This window comes from Filicampus tigris, chromosome 7 (genome assembly GCF_054856515.1).
Source record: "Filicampus tigris isolate MCC_2025a chromosome 7, RoL_Ftig_1.0, whole genome shotgun sequence".
In the NCBI taxonomy this organism is placed as follows: domain Eukaryota; kingdom Metazoa; phylum Chordata; class Actinopteri; order Syngnathiformes; family Syngnathidae; genus Filicampus; species Filicampus tigris.
The window spans coordinates 23,061,506-23,079,077 of record NC_141223.1 but is presented as its reverse complement, the minus strand read 5'-3'; the positions used below and the strand labels follow the sequence as shown (position 1 = coordinate 23,079,077).

At 40.2% G+C, this 17,572-nt stretch overlaps 2 long non-coding RNA genes across 2 annotated transcripts; one reads left to right on the top strand and one right to left on the bottom strand.

The window, feature by feature from the left end:
• The first annotated feature begins 7,041 nt into the window (after positions 1-7,041).
• Positions 7,042-7,808, top strand: LOC147145191 (uncharacterized). Its single transcript, XR_015087338.1, has 3 exons — positions 7,042-7,071; positions 7,378-7,489; positions 7,792-7,808. It is a non-coding gene; the product is annotated as an uncharacterized LOC147145191 (long non-coding RNA).
• Positions 7,809-15,686: 7,878 nt separating this feature from the next.
• LOC147145190 (uncharacterized) lies at positions 15,687-16,985 on the bottom strand. The gene is made up of 4 exons (XR_015087576.1): positions 16,797-16,985; positions 16,618-16,675; positions 16,323-16,439; positions 15,687-16,008 (listed from the first exon to the last, which is right to left on the bottom strand). It is a non-coding gene; the product is annotated as an uncharacterized LOC147145190 (long non-coding RNA).
• Positions 16,986-17,572: the final 587 nt, after the last annotated feature.

Sequence of the window (17,572 nt, the reverse complement as noted above, 5' to 3'; positions counted from 1 at the left end):
CTTTGGGCTGCGTAACATCAATTTGCTTTAACCTTAAAAATAGACAGATAAAGCAAAGCGCATACTGAAATATTATCAGTCACAATGATTTTGAAAAGGCAGACATATATTAGTGCAGGCACGGACTATGGTAAGCAAGGCCAGTGTTTCCTCTAGGGTTTTTTTTTGTTTGTTTGTTTTTTTTAAGCAGCAAAAGCAGGACATCATCCTAAATACGATGTGCATGCTGTGCTGCGCCCGGGGTCTGCACAGAGACGGTGTCAGGTTCATCAGATAGACATTTATGAAAACCACACAAAATAAGGAGATGAAGATACTCTCTTTGAATTTTATGCTTGCAAGGAGATCGGAGAAGAACTGTACAATACAATCCTTACAGGCGTTCTAAAAAAAGTCTCTCCGTCTCCCTTCATTTTATTCTCACATCCCTACATACATGGGCGTTCCAACTCTAAAGGATGGTGTGAGCAAAAGGGCAGTTGAAACGTCTTGTACTTGTCTGTCTATGTGTCTGCAAGTAGGTGGAAAATTACTCAATACATGTGTGGCAAGACATAAGTAGAGAAATCAACAATGTGGCAGGAAATTTCAGCAATCACCTTCATATTAGCAATCGTTAGCGTGACTTCACCTGACCTCCTCGCGGTTGGTTTATGAAAGCATCATAAGCAGCAAATGTATGAAAATGATTGTAATTATCATATCAATAATCATTCCCACAGATGGTGAGATTGAGAGCTTTCTGCGGTTTGGATATAAAAACAGATGTCGCGTGTTACCGTTTGTGGGTGCATAAAGCGTTACGTTACCTGAAAACAGCAACACAATTTGACTGGAGTGAAATAGTTAACATTTGCCCCATAATGCACCAAGCTGAAACACAACACTGTCATTTTGACTGCAACCCGCTGCTTCAAGAAATGAAACTTAACGAAGCACGTTAATAATACGTCGCTCATAACAGCAACTTCAGTAAAACCGGATCATATTAGTTAGTAGTTAGTTAGATGAATTTACGATCCTCTAGCTCAGGGGTCTTCAATCCTGTTCCCCGAGGGCCGGCCTCCTACCTGTTTTCCATCTGTCCCTGCTGCAATACATACCTGATTCAAATGATCAGGATCGTTATCCATCTTGCTGACCTGTTCTCTGAATCTGAGCTGCGATTGGTCATTGTGAGCAGTTGTGATGTCATTTTCAGTCGACAGAAGACAAAATGGCCGCCCCCAGAGATGGCTAAAAACAAGTGCATTTTGCTGCTTAACTTATATTCCACAAAAGCAAAATTAATCAGATAGCCGTGTTTCAACTCGTGGGCCTGCTGGGAACATCCATCCATCCGTCCATTATCTGTACCGCTTCTCCTCACAAGGGTCGCGGGGCGTGCTGGAGCCTATCCCAGCTGTCTTTGGGCAGTAGGCGGGGGACACCCTGAACTGGTTGCCAGCCAATCGCAGGGCATGCTGGGAACATATTCTTGAAAAAATATGTTTGGGTTGACTTCCGCTTTACCAACCCTTGTGAAGTATCAGCACCCTAGTGTTGTTTTTTTTTTTCAATGCTTTCTTTTTGATGGAAAAAAATGAAAAAACACCAAAAAGTACATAAATGTCCAAATAACACCAGGGGGTTAATCAAAACATTGAACTTTTTTTGTGTTACTATGTTCTTTCTCAGTACTACCCTCTCAGATAGCAAAATATTACTCCAGGCTCACTTGACTTAAAAGGATGGTGGGCCGGGATGGCTTTGTTTTCACTACCAAGTTAATTTTGTATATTTTTTTGATCAGGAAAATGGAAAGAGTTGTCATTTTCTATTTTATCAATAAATTTGGGAGAAATTAGGAAATAAGTGACTCCATGAATAACGCTTCTTGTTAATGAGGAGAATGGCTGCGCCCCCTACCGTTCTATCCTTGTTCAGTCGGAGTCACTGGAGGGACCGATTACAAACTCTCCATTGGAAATCATTGTACCGGTACTTTCATTGCTTATAACTTCCAAGTATAGTGATCAATTGGCACCAAAATTTATGTGGACATCCCTACTAATGACCACTTCAACTATCAAAAGGATTAACCTCTCTGTGGCTGATTTATGAGAATGAGGAAATGAGCATAGCTACATAGATTTAGGCTGGGACGAGTGCCCACTGCTTCTTTGCTCAAAAAAAGAAAACACTGCTTCTTTGCTGATCACGGTTAGGACGAGCAAGGCATTTAAACCAGTCAGGATATTTACAGAGACTGAAGTGGGAATGAGTGGACGTTCACATTTATTTGGATGAGGAATGGCCACAGTTTTTCGACCAACATCACGCTGTCCAATGGAACGTAACAGCCGAAACGGTACGTTCCAATGTGGCCACGCTCGGCTGTGCAGTCAGCCTCCTTGCTGGAACTTTTTGTTCGCTGAACATTGACGTATGCTGGCGGCTGCAAGCGGTGTCGGACAACTTACGCGACTGCTTGGGAGGCAACCCCGCAACATGAAGACACAGGCTCATGATCACCTCCACAGGCTGCGCGGACAGTAAGGAGCTAATGTTGTTGTGCTAACGCCTTTTGTTTTTACGGCCTGAAGCTAGTTGTTACTATTAGCCGTCCCGTTATCCTACCTTTTAGCCGGGGAGGAAAGGGGGTGGGGGTATAAAGCTCCAATCTGCCTGCCCTGCATGCTCGCTGCAAGCCGCCATCTCCCTCCTAGGAGTTGACACGAGTTTAGCGTCGCTAAATGTCCGAAATATAAACCAGTCGGGGTTTGTGTGCGCATTCATGCTCTTGTCCGCTTCAGCCTGTGTAAGTGGAGAAGCGATCGCCACGGTATTTTTGATTTTGTGGAGGTGATCATGATGACATCACGTTTTATGTCAATAAATCCAAACTATTGTGCAGAACACTTTTATACTTTCACAGGTTGAAGTGGACAAGAGTAGTAATATGCATTGGCATTTTGGTGGCGATCGGTCGCCGTTTTAGACAACAGAACTGACAAAGCGAGCAACATTACCACGCTTGGCTCCCTCCCGTGGCGTGGACAGCTGAGACCGAAAACATAACATGAGCCACGCCCCAAAAAGATGCGGGGAAATTTGTGTGAACCTAATAAAAAAAAGCTCTTAAATCACTACAGAGTCTTTTGAGGTGGGCATTTTAGTACTGATGTCATTTTTACATGCAAACCTATAATATAAGTGCCAATGTTAAGATCATCCAAGTGTACCTTTAATTAATTAATTTCTCATGTCGGGGCCCTATGCAGGTGCTGAGTTGGCTTATGCCTTGGGTCATCTGGGGCTGCGTCCAGTAATACACATTCATTGTCTGCTTTCCAATTTTGAAGATGTCCCTTGAAAGATGCGCTCGCCCCTTGTCCTCAAGCATCTTGTCAAATATGTATTTGTCATCCATACAGATATTTATTTTAGCGAGATTAACATTTCATAGAATATGTTCATATAGATGGTTCCACCTTGTGTGTTGTTGCCAGATCTTTATTCCAGCCATCCAACTGCCTCACCCATCTCCAGGCAGTGGTGAAAATAGACGATTAACTAGACGGAAAAAATGGGCTTCCGACTTTGCTTAGTCCCACTATGTTTTCAAGTTTCCCATCGCCTACAAAACGGGCGCCCCTTCATAGAAGGACCGGTCCGTCACAGTATGCCCAGCTCTGGTTAAAAGCCTACTTTGAAGCCCAAACACTTGCTTGAAACTGTAAATGAAAGTCTAAATGCTGGTTTGAAACTCCACCCTTGTTTAAAACCCCAAACCTTGTCTTGAAAATGTAATCAAAGCCCCAAATCGTTTTCAAATTCGTAATCTTGTCTTGAAATCCAAACTGATTTACTTACCCTGGTTCACAACACTAATTTTAAGCCCTAAACCTCCAAATTAGAAGCCCTAACATTTTTAAAACCCTAACTCTGTCTTAAAACCATTATTTGAAACCCAAACATTGGCTTGACTCCACCATCAATTGCATTCCTCCAAATATTGTGATGTAATAATGAGCCCGTATCGTTCCACTCCGAGTGGTCACATATGTAGCCTCACATTCACACTTCACACCACCAACAACAAAGACTGCAAGTATTTACTTGCTGCTATGTCACACCTGTTGGAGAAAGTAAAAGACGTTCAGATTTGAGACTTCAGCTCTCCTGCTTCTTTCTGGGGCTTTGTTTTGGTTTGTCTTGAGAATAGTGACTTATATTTGTTGAGCCCTGAAGCCAAATGCTGTGTGACATGGAGTCCATGCCATTTACCATAATCCGCCCCATCTTCATTAATTTTATTGTCATTTACATATATCATTTTCCAGCCATAAAAGAACAATACTGACTGAAGTATGACTGCGATATAATCCTCTCAATGACGAATGTGGTGCCGAATGATGTTTTCGTGATCAGACCATACTGGATAGCCTGATCAGAGTCGCCAAGTGACGATAGTTTGGGGAGCCACCGTTGAGATTTTGTTGCCTGTCGTGCGCTGCGCCTGAAGAAGAACAAACAACAAAAATAAATAATCAAATGGATGTCAGCAACAAGAAAAAACAATACTGTTAAATCAACTTTGGTTGACTTGACCGCTGTCTTATTTTGGTCCTGAAAACACACGACATGTGGCACTACATCATCCTCATCCGCTGCAGGATCTCTGTAGGCCTTTTTGGTCTTGTTCATTTCAAATGATGCAGCCTAATCCTTTAATCCTAATCAACACTCCATTTTCTTTTTTATGTATTGCTCTGTTCTTTCTCAGTACACTTTTTTATAGCAGCTCTTCTTAAATTATCATATTTACACATTCGTTGTCTACTTTCCAATTTTAAAGATGTCCTTTGAAAGACGCCCTCCCTATGTCCTCGAGTGTTTTGTCAAATATGTATTTGTCATCCATCCAAACAATTATTATTTGCAAAATTGACACTTCAAAACCGCCTTGTGTGGTCTTGCCGGACCTTTAGTCCAATCACCCAACTGCCTCACTCATCTCCAGGCAGTGGCAGGGCCAAGTGGAGGCCATGGCCACCCCTGGTCACTCACTGGCCATCCCACATCAGTGCTGTCGTTTTTTAGATCAGTCTCCAGAGCTCTATTTTGGTTAACTGGCAATGGGGTCACATACGGACACGCGATCGGGAGGTGCAAGACGGTCACCGAAGGGGGAGCTATTACAGTTTACGTGCCAATGTCTTACACGAACTCTTACAAGTCTAATTTCTGTTTCTGTATGTCATGTACGGTGTACTTGGGCGTGGAGCGTACCACTCTGACTTTGATGCAAATTACGGCTTCAGCGAGGATAAGCCATGAAAACATTACGTTCCATCCCACCAATGGTGCACAAAGGCGCAAATGCCCTGTTACACCCAATTCTACCAGCGCAAAGTCTATCAAAATAGCAAAAGAAAGAAAACACCTTCGCACACAATTAAACTAAGCTTTGCATGAGACTTGTGCCTGGAAGGAAAACAGGGCCTTCGTTCTTGTCTCGGTCTCGACCTCCAAAAGTCTTGGTTTTGTCTCGGTCTCGACCTCCAAAAATCTTGGTCTTGCCTCAGTTTCAACCTCCAAAACTCTTGGCCTTGTCTCGACCTCTAAAAGCCTTGGTCTTGTCTCAGTCCTGACCTCTAAAAGCCTTGGTCTTGTCTCAACCCTGACCTCCAAAAGTCTTGGTCTTGTCACAACCTCCAAAACCCTTGGTTTTGTATTAGTTTTGACCTCCAAAAGTCGTGGTCTTGTCTCGGTCTTGACCTCCAAAAGTCATGGTCCTGTCTCGACCTCCAAAAGCCTTGGTCTTATGTCAGTCCTGACCTCCAAAAGTCTTGGTCTTGTCACGACCTCCAAAACCCTTGGTCTTGTCTCAGTTTTGACCTCCAAAAGTCTTGGTCTTGTCTCAGTCTCGACCTCCAAAAGTCTTGGACTTGTCTCAGTCTCGACCTCCAAAAGTCTTGGACTTGTCTTGACCTACAAAAGGCTTGGACTTGTCTCAGTCTAGACCTCCAAAAGTCTTGGTTTTGTCTCAGTCTTTACCTTCAAAAGACTTGACCATATCTCGATCTCGATACTCTGTCATGGCTCGGCTTTAGAAAGCAGGTGAACCGTGATTGGTTGTTACTTGAGCCGAGAGCAACTGTGATGTCATTTTCAGTCGACAGAAGGGTCAAAATGGCCAACCCTGAGATGGCTAAAAACGGGTGTATTTAGCTGTTTAACTCATATTTTAATCAGAATGCCGTGTTTAGAGCAGTATAGGCGATGTAACATATTATTGTAAAGAACATTTTGGGGATGATTTCCCCTTTAAATAAAAGGGTTAGCTTTTAAAAACCCTGTAGACCTAGTTACAAGTTGAAATCCAGGTTGAGACAGGGTTCGACATTGACGGTGGCCCATGGCCACTACACCACTTGGAAGGACCCCCGGGGCCTGTGAACCCCACGTCTTCGTCCTAAGAAATGGGTGAGGTAGTTGAATGATTTAAATCTGATTTAGATCTGACAAGAACACACAATGCAGTGCCATCTAACATCTACCTTTGAAGTGTCAATCTCACGAATGCTTATTATCTGGATGGGTAACAAATATTCGATAAAATGCTGGAGGATAAAGGGCGGACACATTTTTCAAGTGACATCTGCATAATTGGCAAGTGGGCATTGAATGTGTAAACATGATAAGTCAACAAGAGCTGATATTAAAAAAAAAAATATCCAAAAGGGACAGACAACACATTGCCACCAAAATCTCCAAGTCAGCAAGGTATGTAGCTGTACTTTTCTTGGTCTTGTTTTCACAAATGTAGCTTTACTTGTTGATGTTGTTATAATACAAACGTTATCTGTCTGGCTACTCGTATCGAACAGCACAATGAAGTTGACGCTCTTGGCTTTGGGCATGGTCCTGCTTCTTGCAGCAGGTGAGTGTGTAGCTTTCATTGGACACAGCCAGAGGCGGTTTAAGGCTTAAGGAAACTAAGCACCTGCTTAAGATCAAGTGATGAGCAATGGACCATTATGCATGGTCGCTGATGACGTATTTCCTGTGGAAAGATTTGGAGGGGTACAAATGTCCAATTTCCATTGATTTCAGGCTACTTGGATGCCCTCTGGAGGGAAAAATAACCTTTATCTTGAAATGTGTTTTTACGTGGGTTTGTTTTATAGGATTATTCAATAGCTGGGGGCTGGTTCTTGTCAAGGTTGGAATGTCATATTGCTGTATTATTGTCACAGGGACGTGTAAAAATTGGCACACATTTGCAAAGTGCCACAATCGAATTTTGAGTCAACTGTTTAGGGAATTGTTAGCAAGAGGGGAAAAAAGCTATTGGAATGTCTGCTGGTTCTACTGTGTATTCTTCCATAGCGCCTACCTGAGGGAAGGAGCTGGAAGAGGTGGTGACCAGGATGTGGAGGGTCTGAGATCATTTTTCCTGCTCTTGTCTTGGTTCTTGCAGCGTACAAGTCTTCAAGAGCGGGTAGGGGGGAAACCAGTGTTTTTTTTCAGCAGTCTTCACTGTTCACCATTGCAACTGGATTTGATTCAGTGACTGCTGTATGGAACTATCTCAACAGTTCCCGTGGCAGGCTCTACTTGCGCAGCAGATTTGAACATGATTTGTAGTGACCCGGTACTACAAAGGAGATTTATACAAGTTCACAGGCCCCAAACTCAAATTTTGCTTTGGCCTTCATGGTGGTGTTTACTGGCCCTGGAAATGACTAACCACTACTCTATGACATTTTGTACACCTTTACAGCTTGCGCTTAATTTCCTCAGGTGAAGCCTTGTAGTGCTATCAATGTGTCACCAATTCGGACGAAAAATGTGGAGATCATCACAAGCAGACGTGCTTGGTAACGGATCAGGCCTGTGCAACATTCACATCCAAAGAAAACCCGCGTAAGTTTAGTTTGACAAGATGTACGTTTGACAATCCATTAAATAGAGTTGACACTTGGATTCCATTGAATCAAAACTATAACAATTATTGTCCAAAAGTCGTTCCATTTACTATAACGATTGTCCTCATTCAAGTCACATGTGAGCTGGAGCCCATCCCTCTGACTTGGCGAAAGAAGCAAGATACACCCTTTTTCTTTAAATGTGTTTTTACGTGGGTTTGTTTAATAGGCTTATTCAATAGCTGGGGGCCGGTGCTTGTCAAGATTGGCATGTCATCCGAAGTTGTGACTTTCTAATGTGCATAGTTCGATAGCAGCGACCTGAGATAAGGAACTGGAAGAGGTGATGACCAGGATGTGGCGTGTCTGAGATCATTTTGCCTGCTCTAGTTTTGGTTGTTGCAGCATGCAAGTCCTCAAGACCGGGTAGGTGGGAACCAATGCTTTTTTTTTTTCAGCAGTCTACACTGTCCATTGCAACTGGATTTGATTCAGTGACTGCTGTATAGAACTGTCTCAACAGTTGGCAGGCTCTGCTTGCGCAGCAGATTTCAACATGTTTACCAGTGAGCCGATACTACAAAGGAGATTTATACAAGTTCACAGGCCCCAAACTCAAATTTTGCTTTGGCCTTCATGGCGCTGTTGGCTGGCTCTGGAAATGACTAACCACTACTCTATGACGTTTTGTACACCTTCAGAGCTTGCTGTCATTTTTGGTTTTGGTTTTGGTTTTGGTTTTTTTTTAGTTTCATGTTTTGCTCAGTGTTCTGTGTCTGTCTCGTCATGATTATTATGTCCACCTGTGTGCCTTCCACTCCCTAATGTTAACCAATCAGCTCCATCCTACTTTGTGTGTCTTGCCCAGGGGTTTCTCGTTGTCTCGTCAGTGTGCTTGTATTAAAGTTGTTAGGTTTTGTTCAGTCCTTGTCAGGTCATTGTTGTTGTAGTCCTTGTTGTCGATGCTGTCATGTGAACAACAGAGTCACCTGTTGTCATGTGAACAACAGAGTCACCTGTTGTCAAGCCAAGCCGAACCTCGTCACCACTCCAATCTTAACCTCGTCAACCCTCCAACCCAAGCCTCGTCACCACGCCAAGCCGAACCTCGTCACCACGCCAAGCCGAACCTCGTCACCACGCCAAGCCGAACCTCGTCACCACGCCAAGCCGAACCTCGTCACCACGCCAAGCCGAACCTCGTCACCACGCCAAGCATCTGAATCCGGTCAATTGTATTTAATTTAATTTCATTAACATCATAAACCAACCCTTGGTTGATTGAATCAAGGCGACTGGACTATTCTTGCTTGTTGAAGATATTTCACCCAAAAGGCTTCAACAGTTCATAATTTTTAGGTATGGAGTTCCCCAATTTATACTTCCTGCCCTACTACCTGTCAACTTGTATGTTTTCCCCGTATTTTATAGTTTTTTTTTTAATCATTTCAAATTGTCTAAGCCGTACAACAATTTTTGTACGGGGGGAAAAAAATTTAAACTAGTTTTTTGTTAGACCGATCTTGTCTTGCCCATTTCGGCTCTAATCCGGAGCGTCCATTAGCGATTCCGACTGCGAACTTCGGCCGACTTTCACAAGCGATGTATATGAGCCATTCTACCGAATTGGTTGAAATTTCTGTCCCACAATGAAAATCTAATTTTAAAAAACAATGAAGTGTCCAGACCTTGCATATTTAGTAATATCTTGTTATGATCTACTTCACCACAAGGCATTAATTGAGATACTATTCAACTGAATGTATAAAAAGTCATCCTTTATGTCACTTCCTATTGGGAGGTGGCTGTCCCAATCTCTAACTCCTAAATTTCAATTCATGAAAAAAAAATGTAGAAAATTTTTGCCAATTTAAAAAAAAAAAAAAAAAAAAAAAAACTTTACTTTGGTTGCTTTTAATGTATGGTGAACGATTTACATTGATTTTGTAGATTTTTTTCAAATTAGAAGTTTTTATGTACAAAAAAATCTGTCCCAACTTTTCATGTCACTACCGAAACGCAAAGAGTATTTGTCTGTAGGCAGGGCTTGGTTTTAGCCACATCCCCAGAAATTTCACCAGTAAGAGGCATTACTTTCATGTTCATCACTGGGCCTAATGGCGAGTAATTAGTTGACAGCATTATTAAGTTATGTGCCCTTCAAAGTCTGAAAATCAGCATGTGGTAAGGACCGTCACTACCGAACACCTCATTTCGGCAATAAAATGAGCACTTTTGATTTTAATGCTAAGTGTACTGTTTTCTATCTCTGTACACATGCTCAAAACTGTCTGTGGTTGCCACGTTATCCCTAACATTGTTGAGTATTGTCAACAACTATCATAAAACGTCGGTAGTGACATAATGGTTTTGGTAGTCACAATGTGTTTTCTTTTTGAATAAAGTAAGTTTTAAATATGTCATGCATGGATCTTTCTGATTTTAACAATATTCTATTTAATATTTCATTGAAGGGAAAAATCAAACCGAAGCATTCACTACCGAAACATACAGGTTTTGGTAGAGACAATATGATGTTTATTTTTTAAATACAGTAAGTTTTAAATAATATAATACATAGATCTTTCTGATTTTAACAATATTCTATTTCATATTTTATCTTAATTTGAAGGGGAAAAATGCCAAAAGGCCTATCAGAGTACAGGCGAAGGGTTAGAATGACCCAGTGAAATCCAAAGAATATTTAATAAAGGAAAGAGAAAGAAATAAGAGATGAAAGGAAGAAGGAAAGCTGAAGTCTACCAATGAAGTATCCAGCAGAGAGCAAAGGAAAGTCAGAAGAGCATGGAGGAAAAGACAAGACCACCGGATGTCTCTCAAAAAACAGAGAGAGAGAGAGAGAGAGAGAGAGAGAGGGAACATACATACAGGGAAATGTATGTTACAAAAATGTTTGTCATTCCAATTAAATTTTCATTTGGAAGGTGAAACCACAGTTTTTCAATGAAGAGCCCTGTGATGGACAGGTGACCGGTCCAGCGTGTACCCTGCTTTTGCCCTAAGTCAGCTGCGATCAACTCCAACTCCCCGCAACCCTGAGTACAGCACAAGGCACTAGAAAAAGGAAAAAATAATGTTTCGTTGGTTAAAATACATGTGAAAAGTTCAAATATAGCAAAATTAGTTAAGTGATTACAATGCTACCCTCACACAAAGTATTACTGCAACAGCAGCAACAATATGGTCACATCTGAAATGTTGCAGTCACTACTGAAAAAACTGATGTTTTAACAAAAATAAAAAGTATTGAATTATCAACCAACAATTTTTGATAATGATTAAGGGTATGTTTGTTTTAATTAATGATGACTTTTGAAGTCAATATGATCAACTTTCTACATTTTACAATGAAAAATAGCATATAAATTTTGATTGATTTCTGAAAAACTAATATTAAATTCTGCTAAAAATTCATTTAGATTGAATTTGATGTCAAAACCATGTATATTAATTTATAAAAATACTCTGTAGATGGGGGATTAGAAAAAAATATGAATCGGCGAGTAGAATTATTTTTATTCTTCTGTAATTGTGTGTTTCGGAGTGATACATTTTAGGAACAGGCAAGATATTTGGGAAAAGCTAGAAAATACTATTTGAAAATTGACTGTACTTTTACTATATTTGTGCCCCTTAGATATGGTGCAACATGAATACAATAAAAGTTTTTCTGAAATAAAATACACATTTCACACATTTTCCAACTCTGAATTTGAACCAATTCCACAGAATGGCCCATATAAAAATAGCACTCGCAGACACACTATTGGGACCCATTAGCTGACCAAAACCATGCCTGATGTAAAATACACTAATCAAGCAGCCAACTTGCCTGCATCAAACAAAACAATAATCATCAATGTCAGGTTATAGACAATAACATAGACGGGCGAAAATCCACGTCCACTTATGCTTAGTCCGCTTTTTTTTTTTTTTGATTCCCCGTTGATTGTTTATCACCTGCAAAATGGACCAGATAAACAGGGGGGGAGGGGGGGGCAACCTTTCGCACTCAAAGAGCCATTTTGTCCTGATTTTCACGGAAAAGAAATCCTTCGGAGCTGCAATCACTTTAATCAACATTAACCTCCAAAAACCGCCAGCTTTTTTGAGTTCTCAGGCACCACTTTGTTCACGTCCACATATTACTACCTACAAAATACATTCAATCGGTAATTTGACGCTTGAATTGATTAAAAGAGTACAAAAACCAGGCCGGCGACATTCGAGTACTGTAGTTCAAAGTTGACGCTCATGTGAAGTCCCCATCGTGCCCCCAGCCTTTGAAACGTCACACCAGCAAACACACCTGCCCAATACAATACATCTTCATTTTGGCTCCAACGCTCACAAAACGCCTTCTTTCAGGTTTAAAGCCACGAGTGATGCAGCAAATAAAAAAAATGATCCAATTAACCACGCCTAAAGTTCATATTAAAATGAAACAGTGACTTACCTCACGACACACGTGAGGGGGGTCTTTTTGCAACGAAGCATCTCATCGATCCATATCAAACAAGTCAACGTAATCCAGCGAACCTTACCATTTTCACTCGTTATTGTCTAAAAATTTTTTTTAAAAAGGCTAGATTCAGCAGACGGAGAACACGTCATCGTGTTGCACACACCTCCGGCCGTGAAATTGTGCTTGATTTGCTATTTTCACTGCTTTAAATTGGCTAGAAGTGCATAAAAAACGTACAGACGAAGTAAGAACAGACCATGAGAATCGCTTTATGATGGAAAAAAGGAAAGAATTTGACCATATTTGGACTGCGATTTTGCGATAAAAATGTCATATGGCTTATTGCCATAATTTAGATCGAACCTGTCCTCCTAACCGTCACCCCACTGTTGCCTTCTTCATAGGCAACGACTTACAACGTCGATAAAATCCAAAATATTGGGGCGATTGTAATATTTTTGGAATATGAAGTGGGCATGCATATACATGTGCACATACTGTACATTTGGGTGACAGTCAAAGCGTGGTTATTCTACATTGATTTACATATGAAGTGGTAACGCTTACGATTTCAATAAAATCCCAAATATTGCGTGTTTTGTTTGAATATTTTCAGAATATGAAGTGAGCATGCATATACGCATGCACATACATTTAGGTGAGCATTGATCACGTTTTTGGTTGAAAGTTTTTCATTGGAAGCTCATTGGAGACACAACAACCACAAAAGTAAAGGGATTGACCTTGCTGTTCTTTGGAGGGGACTGTACAGTACATAGACACACACACACATTAATAATATTCATATACTGAAAGTGTACACCCCCAGGCCCCCTGAGAAAATATTGTAAAAATAATGCGGCACATCTTTGGTGTTTTTCTGAGCGACTTCCAACTGTTCATAGTAAACATTTGAGAATAGGCCCCATATCACATTCTTACCACACACAAATCAGGTCAGTAAATCGGAGTAAAAAAATATATTTGCATTGTTGTATTTATTCAAAGCTGGAATTGTAGCATGGGTGTCTTTTGAGCATTGTCATTCAAGCAAAAAGTGGTTATGTAGGAAACTATGTATACTACTTACTTACTAAATTTAAGGATTAACACACATCACTCTTTTTAAAGGGTGATTTGGATCCATGGAAAGTGAGTGAAGCACACAGACGCCCCCGCACCCGCCACCCCCCCCCCCCCCCCCCCCCCACCTCCCTTCTGCTGTGGTCAGAAGTTGTTGCATAAGTCAGTTGAGCAGCATTCTGCGCTCAAGTAAGGATTCTCTTGAAACCAAGCACACAGATTACTACTTATGCATCCATGCACCGGTGAATCTGTCAGACAAAGGAAAAGAACATCAACTTTATTAACACCAACTCTGCAACACAGTTAGCATAATGCTCAGATAGATACTCTGAAATCAAAGACAAGATAATTTTCCACTTTTTGCGGTGTGACTTTTGGACCACAGTTTCCTTGACATTTTACCAACCAAAACCAGACCATATTTGCATTCCATGCATTAAGTTTATTTGAACAGATTCACAAACTGATGTCGATCATAATTGTAATGAATTTAATTTTCACACTTACATTTCCTGTGTCTGACAATCCCGCAGATTGTTCCATCTGATGTACACTCCTGCACAGTGAGATCACATGCTTTCTTCCCTGGTTTGGGCATACAGTTAAAGCACTTCAGGCCTTCACCTGAGGAAAGAAAGAGAAAATGAAAAATACTCATATGTTCAACTGAATGTACAGCAAATCAACGAATCATGTGACTCTATATTAGGAAGGGTTCCAGCTACCTCAAACGCCTGGCAACCCTTTAAAATATCAAATTTCTCCCTCACCGGCTGTGAAGAGCAGGGCAAAACTTAAAGCCAAAAGAAGCAACTTCATTGTGGTGTTCTGTGAGAGAGAGCGTTACATTGAACAGTTAGAATCAAATTGAATTGGGTTGAAACTTTAATCCTGCAAGTAACGTTAGCTCAAAGCTGCAGGATCTTTCCCTGCTATTCACCTTTTAGATGTGCAGTTTTCAGTCTCTGCCAGCCAGTGGTACCAGTTTGTTGTCATATATTCTTTTATACTTGTTCCTTTATTTATTTAATCATCATATTCACACACTCAGTTTCTTATCCAAATATGATTCTTTTTAAAGTTAGAGTATTGTGAAATTGAACGATGAACTAAAGTTCACATGTAAGTACCAGGGGTGTGATGTCATCCGCCCTTTTTCCTCCAGCATCTTCTCCAAGATGTACTTATTATGATTGTTATGAGTGATGTTCACACTTCAAAGGGTACCGCATTGTTTGTTCTTGGTAGATTATGTCTAAAACCTTTGATGATCGCTGGTACAATTCATGTTTTTTCCTGTCTCAAATCGAGGCAGAGCTGGTAACGCCTTTGATTATTCGCTTGTGTGTACATTGTGCCATTGGCGGAGTTAGAGTTGAGATAGCCTTGGCCACCTTAAAATAAAAAAAATAAAAAATTGGAGATAGCCAGAGTGAGAAAGGAGGACGTTGAAAAAATTGGTGCCACTATGAAAAAAATGGTTTATACACTGTAGTGCTTTTCTGGATATTTAAAGACACAAATTAATTATTTGTACAATTATTTAGGACTAATACAACACAATTTCTTTTCATAACACGGTGAATAACGATCATTCAAATTCATTCATTCAAAAAAATTGTTTCTTCCACTTTATGCTTTGTGTCAAGGTCCAATTTATGAACATATCACATTACTGATCCTCAAGTAACTGTTTTAAAAATGGTCACCTTACTACAGTTTGCTCTTGTTTTGATTCTGAATGTGGAGATGGGTTTTGCCTGCTGCTCAGTGAAGGGGTAGATTTAGTCTTGTGGGCTACTGGGATGAGGCCCCCCCAAAATCTTGACAAATCCTTAATATTCACCTTATAACCTTTAACAGAAAGCTCTTATTTCACAGTTTATCCCATTACCTTGAAAATAAACATAATAATGTATAATTGCTTACTTGATTCATTTTAGAGTGTTTAACATATTAAAGAGGAAGAATTAAAGAAAAAAAGGTTTTTTTTTTTCTGTATGTGGCCCTCAATCTGAATTTTTGGACACCCTGATTTAGAGCAATTAACCTAACCTGCATTTTTTTGTATGAAAAAATAAAAACAAAACTGACACCTGACAAATGCAATGCTGGTCAGATAATGACATTTTTGTATGATGTCAGAGATTTTAAAGTGAACGTGGATACTATAAAATATCAGTCTTATCACACGTTGATCATATTAACAAATCTGATTCAGAAATGTTGGCATGCATTTTATTCATATAAAGCTGAAAGTGTCATTCAGATGATTGTCGAAGATGGGACGCAGATACTTAGTGTGGTGGTGCCTGTGACCTGATGAAGCTGGAGTTGAGAAAATATGGGAAAAGGAACAAACTCTGTGTAAAGGTTGATGGGAATATATGGAAAATGAGTGATTCCCCCGCTATGGTAAAGTGTTGCAAAAATCGGTTGAGCAGCAGTCTGCGACAAAGGTAGGATTGCGTCTAAACCAATAGCAGCGATAGCTAGACATGCATTCCTGAAGCGAGGGATCTGACAGAGAAAGAAAAACAACAATTAGTAACACCAACTCCGATGCACACTTTGTATGATGTGGATCCTCGGAAATCAAACAATATAATTTCATATTTTGCAGAGGTGGGCCTATGACTGACGTCCATTTTGTAAGCAATAAACAATACACGGGAAACTTTAAAAAAAACTCTGATATTTTGACCACATTGTTTTCTTGAAATTTTAGGTACAAGTGTCAGTTGTTGAACTAAAACAACAATTTACATTCCGAGCATGCAATGCATTTTCATGGATTCCCACTTATATTGATGCTGATGTTGTGAAACACTTACACTCCCCGTATGTAACAAATCCACAGTATTTTTCATCATCTTGACACTCCTGCTCAGTGACACCACACGGTTCCCCCGCTGGTCCAGGATGACAATGATAGCAACTCAGACCTTCACCTGAGGGAAGGAAATCAGCATAAAGAGAAAAAAAAAAACATGTTTAATCATATGGAAGACTTCAATCCTGAACGTAGAGCTACTAAATGAATCCTGTGACTTTAACGTGACTTTAACTTCTGTTTGTCCTTGAAATCCTTGAACATTTTCTTGGAAAGATCAGGGGTGACACACTCACCGGCTGTGAACAGCAGGGCAACGCTTAAAGCCAACAAGAGAAGCTTCATTGTGTTGTTCTGTGAGAGGAAACGTCATCAATCATCAAATCGTCAAATTGAAGTAGTTTGTTCAATTAAATGTTTTAACCATGATCCTGAAATTGTGTAATGTTAGCTCAAAGCTTTCATGTCTGCTTACCTTGGTGAGTTGTGGTTTTTAACTTCTGCCAGTCAATGGTACCAGTTTGTTGTCATTCGCACCTTTATACAGTACTTGCTCATCTTTATTCATTATGTCTGCGAGGTCAAATTTGTATTCATTTGTTCTCGCAATCCAGCCAAAAGAACATTATTAATGAGATGAACACTTCAAAAGGACAACATCTCTGACGGGTGAGGCACTCTGGCTTTGTACGCGACATAGTCATTGTAAAGGGAACATGTTATGAAATATTGACTTTTTAATTGCTTATAATCAAATAGTTGGTTCTCTGATAAACAGCATATCAATTCTTGAAGTAAAACAAAAAATGCCATGTTTATTGTATTCTTTATCTTTTATGTAATTCTAACAATTTCAAACGATTCAATTCAAAAAAACGTTCAATGTAAACTTATACGTTCAAGGAAATTCAGGACATTTTGTTTTCGCGATGAGTGGCTGCACTAGTTGACCTTGCTGAGATATTTCAGGGAGGCAAATTTCGTGGATACCCACAACATGTGAGGAACACCAAATTATACAGTTCAAATAAGAGGAAATTTGAATATTTACTTGGTAAGTCAATTTAGAGTGTGGCAACAAATTTTCTGCTTGTTTTTAAATTTTAAGTTTTTGGCTACTTTCATTCTAGGAGAAGAAAAATAGTCTGCAGCCCTGAGTTTGTAGTTTGGATTTCAAATCTATTTGTAGTAACTCTAGTCCTGGAACTTTTCTGACGTAGCTCAGGTTGCTCGTAATTGTGTGCACTGTTT